Below are 7,170 nucleotides of genomic sequence, written 5' to 3'. Positions count from 1 at the left end.
TCTTTAGGGTATATTCCCAGTAGTGGAATTGCTGGGTCAAATGGTATCTTTATTTGCAACTTTTTGAGAAAGCGCCACAATGCTTTCCACAGTGGCTGCACCAGTTTTAAAGTTAATGGACGTGTGTATGCACAGCGTCTCCTCATCAGTGCCGTCAGGCTGCAACAAGAGGCTCCTCGTTGCTGTGAAACGTAGAAGGTTTCTAAAAATTGAAAGGCAGTTTTCTGTTACTTGGGGAAAATACAGAAGTAAAAGGATTAATTTTGGGGGGGAAATGTATCTTTGATATTTGTAGAGAGATACGCAGGTTTCTGATTCCTAAATACTGCTTCTTTAATAATAGCTTAAAATTGCTTAAAATGTTAAAATACTACCAGTAGTGCCAGTGTGCCAGTGACCAGTGGGGCTAGCCTCAACATTGATGTGTGCCTGATCCGAGCCATAGTCTTCTCAATCGCTTGCTATGCTGCATGGCGATGAGGGACAGCAGAAGGGTCAGTGCTCTTCAGTTGTGGTGCTGGAGGAGGGACAGACCGTACCCTGGACCGCAAAGAGGCCAAGCAGGTCTGTCCTGGGGAAAGTGAGACCAGGGTGCTCTTGGATGCAAGGAAGGGGAAAGTCCCTATCACATCCTTTGGGCCTGATTTCAGGAGGGGCCAGTGCTTGGAGAAGGACATCATGCCTGGAAGGCTGTCAGGCCAGCCTGAGAGGAAGACCTTCAAGGAGCTGGAGTGACCCAGTGACTTTGGCAGTGGGGTCAAGTGTGTCGGAGTTGGTGAGGTTGGCTCAGCCTAGGGCAGGGTTCAGATTTGTTGTTCACAGAGAATGAGTCGTAGTCAGCTCAGTGGCACACCACTACTACTACTACCACCACCACCACCACCACCACTATTACCACTACTATTATCTGTTGGCTTCTCAAGGTTGAGTGGCTGAAAGGCCTCCTGACATGAAAGGAATATTTGTAGTCTTACAGGATGAGCAGAACAAGACAAAGCTGAGTGAAAAACTGGCTTCAGAACCATAGAGGATTTTACAAAGCCTCAGTATTACTGTCTGTAAAATAGGGTTATTAACAGAACTTGTCTTACAGACATACTGGAATCCGTCAGTGAGATCATGAAGGTAAACTGTGTTTGGATAGTTGTTGGACCAAGATTACATGTTGCCATCATGCCAGCTGCACTTGGTGATGCTCGTGAATCAGTCAGCTGTTTCATGCACCCCCGAGACGGTCCTTCTGTGGCCCTGTGTGGACTCACCGCTCACCAGCTGTGTTCACTGTGCTCACTCTTTGCACCGCCAGCTTCTCCCGTGCAGCACAGCGAAACCTCTTCTGTGAAGTCCATTCGATCCAGCAGCCCTTTGGACAAAGTAGAACCACTCCATCAGTTCAAACCGGATCACTTCACGGGAGCAGACTCTCCGTCTTGGGCCTGTGGAGCATCTGAGCACTAACCACTGCAAAACCAGGACTCAGCACACGATCCATAGTTGGTAAAAGCAGCAGTGAGGAGAAATGGAGGGTACGTTGAAGCCTGGTGATCTGACTCTTACAGCTGCTACAGTCCAAGGTTCACACTGTGTGCTTGTGAATTTAGTAGATGTGGTCGTCACCTCTTCTAAGACCCTGAGAAAGCCTTCTGTTTGTCCAGACGTGCAGGGACTCTGGAGTCACCCGGTGGAAGAGAGCTGGCACATAGGTGGATACGTTGCTCTTTCTGTTTCTGTTAATCTTCTATCCATTCTCTTTCCTCTTTTTATTATAAGACCCCAAGAGATCCTTCTGTTTGCCCAGACATGCAGGAAATCTCAAGTCAGCGAAGGTGCTTGGAAAGAGAGCTGGTGAATAGAGGAGTGCATTTAAGCCCTTTGTTTCTAGTGTCTGCTCTGTATCCACTCCCTTTTCTCTGAAAACATTCAGGTGCCCTTCGCTGTAACTCCTCATACACCCTTCCTTCTCACCACCTCTTCTCCCGACACTGTGTGTTACAACGACAGTTACAGACCTAGTATCTGACGGTTTTATTCAGCATGCAGGACAGTACTGGCCACAAGGTGCACGGGCGAGGGTTAAAGCTTTTGTGCTGACGGCTAAGCCAGGATTCCTGGTGGTGTGGCAGTGGTGTAATTAGAGGGTTTGGCAGTCAGACCATGATGACATCTGACAGCTATGTAAGGTGGCACTTATGCAATGGTGTAGTCATTTACACTTGCTGTCCTGTGTGGTCTCTGTCCATTTCTGTGTAAAGCTGATTTCTGCCTAATGTGGTTACTAAAACCCGATCATGTTGATAGGGGAGGAGTGTAATCACGTTTTCTAACCTTAGAGAAGAGGTAGGCTTCTGAACCACCATTTTGTAAAGGAGAATAGAGTTCAGAACATTGGGAAATGAACAGACTGTCCGGAATCCGTTGTGGGAACAGGAGCACCCTTCTCTTAGGAAGCAGGAGCTCTGGTGTTCGACTGGATAAGGGGCTGCACTGCCAACCCGAAGGCAGATGGTTCAAATCTCCCAGATGCCCTAAGAGAGAAGACGGCCCTTCCCCTGTGTGGTTTACAGCCTCTGAGAAGCTGATGGAGGGCTGGGGACGAGTCCGTTCTGACTCAGTGTAATAGCAGCAGTGTCCTGGGGTGCAGCGGTGGCTCTGGGGGAGAATCCCTGCCTTCCGCAGGGGCACAGGTTCCGCTCCTGGACGGGGCACCTCACGTGCAACCCCGTCTGTCACTGGAGGCTTGCATGGGACATGACACTGCACAGGTTCAGTGGGGCTTACAGACTAAGATGGATAAATAAGCATGGCCTGGGTGCCCCCTCCTGAGAGCCAGCCAGTGCCCAGCCTGCGGATCTCATGGTCCTGAATGCAGTGGATTGGTCATGCGGAAGCGGACTACTCGGGACAGTATTTGGTTCCATTGCATGTAGGTTACCAGTGGTGCAGAGGCTCCCCGGAGCGCAGCTCACATGAGCAGCTCTCCTCACTGACTTGCTGCAGGCTTCCCAGCGCTCAGAGCAAGGCCCTGCACCTCACAGTGCTCAGTCCGCAACCCGCAGTCGCCACTACTGTTTCATTATCATCTACACAGAAAATCGTCAGCCAAAGGCCTCTGGTAACCAAGCCATTGTGACCAGCAGTCCTCCTAGGAGCAGGGACAGTCACAAAGCAAGAGGGGATCTGGGAAAACCAAACAGGCATGACCCTTCCAAGACCCCTGGTGATGCCTGGAAGGACAGGTGCTACCACGGCAGGTAGCCTCCTGCCTGCTTCAGCCTGTGGGCTTTCACTGACACAGCAAGGGGAGGCGTAGAGAGACCATTCAAAGTCTGCCTCATTTTATAAAAGAAAAAAAAAGTGTTTCTACAGAGACCTTTATATTGAATATCTTTTTTTATTACTTGTAATTAAACTTACCAGTTGATAAGTAGGTGGCTGTGTTTATAGGTAACTCTTTTTGAGTAAGAAGAACTTCATCTTTCTCTCAAAGACCAGTTGGTGGATTAGAACCTCTGACCTCTACATAAGATTATACACACCACCAGCCACAATCACACATCTGGCAGCCTTAAGGAGTAAGAACTACTTTTCACATATGCTCAGCTGAGCATCTTTGACAGTCTTGGAAAGTAAGCACTCTTGCAAAAGAAAAAAATGAAAATAAGAATTTTGCATAATATCTTTTTAGTTAGTAAAACCAACTGCCACTAAGCCACCTTAGATTTGTGGTAACCCTTCTGTGAGAGGACCTGTGTCCCTGGGGTCCTCAGTGACTGGTTCGGAATGCAGTCACTGGGCTTGTCTTTCAGGGCACATCTGTGTGTGGTTGAGCCTCAACTTCAGGGTGAGCCTCTGAGAGTGTTCACTGTCATGTCACCAGAGGACTCCAGTGTGCAGGGCCGGCACTCCTAACCTGGGTTGTCCTCACAGGGGGGTAGTCATGTGACCCTCTATGTCCTCATATTTCCCTGTCCTCAACCCAACTAAGTACTTGTTATCTTAGGACTGTTGATTTTTACTTATTATACCATCTCCACCAAATAGCTCCTTAAGGGACCAGGCTATATAACTCCTGAGCCCCAGGTCACCAGCATGTGGCATATGGAAAATGCTCCTAGCAAACATTTGGTCATTCAGAGAAGGTCCTTTTTGTATTATGTGTCGGTTTTGTTTTATCATATGCATCTAAATAACGAGCCTGTAGTGAATCGGAATTGGTGTGACGGTGGTGGGTTTGGTTTGAGTGGATTGGCGGTAGATCTGTTGCTAGGTGCTGTAGAGTTGACCATGACTCAGCACATCTATGAACAGCTGATCTGAACCCTGCTCGAGCCTGCGCCACCATTATCCTCTCCACCTTGCACAGGCCCGTTGCTGCAGTCGCTGTGTTCATCCATCATAGTGAGGGTCCTCCTCTCTTTCACTGACCCACTGTCTTTCCCAGCATGATGCCTTTTTCCAAGGACAACATGCCCAGAGGATTGGAGATGAAGTTTCACAATCCATGCGTCTAAGGAACACCCTGATTACACTTCCCTTCCAAAAAATTTCATTTGTTCTTTTGGCAGTCCATGAGATAATTCTGTACTCTTCTCCAACACCATAAATCAAAGGAATTGATTCTTTTCTCATCATCCTTATTCATGCCCAAGTTTCACACACATAGGAACAACTGAAAAGACTAGATCAGGGGCACCTTAGTCTTTGGCAGTCTTGTTCTTTAGCACCTATTTATAGGGGCCCTTGACAGCACATTCCCCCCATGGAACACATCTTTTGATTTCTTGACATGACTGGTCACCCCAGCTCAGACCATCTGCTGGATAGGCACGTAGCACGCCTAGACATCTAGTCTACCCCATGGCAGCAGTGATAGGAGGACCAGTCAAGTGCTCAGCTCACCCCTCTTCAAGGATGTTATCCTTGGCGTAATGCACTAGAAGTTTCACTGTTCTGCCATCCTTACCCAACACTTGTAAAGCAGAGACAAGGCAGGGTGTTGTCATGACCCCAAGAACTGTCAGAATTGAGTTCTCTCACCAGCCAGGAGAAGCGCCCGGAATCTATAATCTCCTCCACACGCTGAGCCCGACTAATACGCTGGACTGGCCTTCTACTTCTGACACAAAGGGCTTGGAAACCATGGCTTACAGAAGAACACTGAGTAGACATATTAGGTCATAAACGTGTATTACACTCAGCTGTTAGCTGCCATTTGAGAGGAGTTAGTCTAGGATGCCGAATTCATCTGAGGATGCTTTGACAAAATCAAGGCCAAGGAATAATTAATCAAATCACACTCATTCGATGCATATAGAATATCCAGTACTATTAGAAAGGTGCTTTGGGGTGTGAAGGAGTACATACATGACATTATTTCCATCTCAAATGAGCTTCCAGACTCCCTGGGGAGACTGGATGAACAGATGCAACACAAAAAAGAATTAAGTAACCATCAATGGAAATGCCACAAAACAGAAGACAATCAGAGAGTTAGAAAATGTGGGTTCACATCCCAACACCATGTCATGTTATCTGTGCTCCCTTTGTTAAGATACTCAATCTGTTCTACTCTAACGTCTCTGATCTGTAAAAAGGAGGTATACCAGGCACCTGCAGAGGGACTGTGAGAGTGCATGACCTTGAAGGAGCACATGCACCTCCGTTAGTTGGCAAGTACTGATTGAGCACCACCTTTGTGCAGACCTCTATCCATGGGCTGGAGGTAACTCTGGTACGCGAGCAGATGCTATGTGGTCTGTTCCCCTGAGTTATCGCACACTCACTCTCTCTCTGCCATCAAGTGGGAAATAGCCCAGAGCTGACCCGCCAGTGGGTTTTCGGAGGCAGTAAATGTCACAGACGGTGACTGCCCATGTTTGTCCCACAGAGCAGCTGGTGGATTTGAACCGAGTACTTTGTAACTATGAAACAGTGGCTTTGAGGAGTCCAGTGAAAGAGAAATGCTCATTGCCTGGACAGGGGGTTCGAGGAGAGCTTCGCAGAGAGCTCCCCATGAAGCGACCTTCAGACTGAAATCTCAAGGATTAGCACTGGAGTCTTGCCAGGCTCAGGGGAGGCGAGGGCGAGCTCTGTGGGCCCAGAACAGCACCTGCTTGGTGAGTCAGAAGAGCAGAGAGCTGGTGAGCGGACCAACAAGAGAGTTAATTCCACACCACTCTTCCTTCCCACGTACACGGAGTTTGGAGAGGGCAGAGTGTAAAAAGAGTGTCTGTGAGACTTCCACAAGGGACGTGGAAACAGCACGGATGGAGGAGAGGGCAGAGGGCAGCTGAGGCCCGCCAGGGCTCAGTCCTTCACCGGCCACATGGCGCATCAAGATCTGCTGTGTTTGAGGCGGGAGGTGCCAGGGTCCAGGTGCTGAAGGGCACACTGCTGCTTCCTTCAGGGCTTCACTCTGAGTCTTGGTTGGAAGCGATCCTAGCGTAATGGGGTTGGGAGAGAAAGGAAGGATGCATCTGAAAGTACCACGTGGTACACAGTAAGTTCATTTACCTCCTTTTATTTTCTGCTCGTCTTTGTCTTCCTTTTGGTAGATGAACCCCTGGTTAGGACACTGGCTAGTTGAGAACATTCAGCTGTTGTGCAAAGATACCAATCTCCACACACGGAAGTTGGGGATATCCCAGAGAACATTCTTGCCTGGTGTGCAAACACTTCCGTGTGGAGTGTTCTCCACTGTCTCCATTATGTAAGTCAGACTTAGCCATGTCCAGCTGGTGTTACCATGAAAGAAATGATTGATGTTTATTCAGTGTGTAAGACCCTCCAGGAGACTTAGGTGGTGAGTAATTTCATTAGTGCTCTAATGACCATAAAACTTAGTTTTTATTGATTAGTCCACAGCGGCGAGGTCCCCCTTTCTGCTTGATCTCAATTATTAAGGTTAATAATACAGAACTCGTTTCAATGCCATGTTAGCATTTTGCCCCTGTAATAATTTCTTTCATCCAATCTTTGTATTGACAGATAACTTAATTCAGACCCTAACACCCAACAGTTTTCAGGAGGCATTGTGGTGTCATGCCACCAATTTCCACATCCTCCTTTTTTTTTTTTTAAATTTAGGTTGTTTATTTTTCATGTCAATGAACATCTACAGAGATTTGGGGATTCCATTCATTCATTGTTGCACCCTTCTCCCCGCACAAA

This window comes from Elephantulus edwardii, unplaced genomic scaffold, assembly GCF_000299155.1.
Source record: "Elephantulus edwardii isolate Elephantulus edwardi_28Jun2011 unplaced genomic scaffold, EleEdw1.0 scaffold00200, whole genome shotgun sequence".
Classification (NCBI taxonomy): Eukaryota; Metazoa; Chordata; class Mammalia; order Macroscelidea; family Macroscelididae; genus Elephantulus; species Elephantulus edwardii.
Note: the sequence above shows the minus strand (reverse complement) of the source record.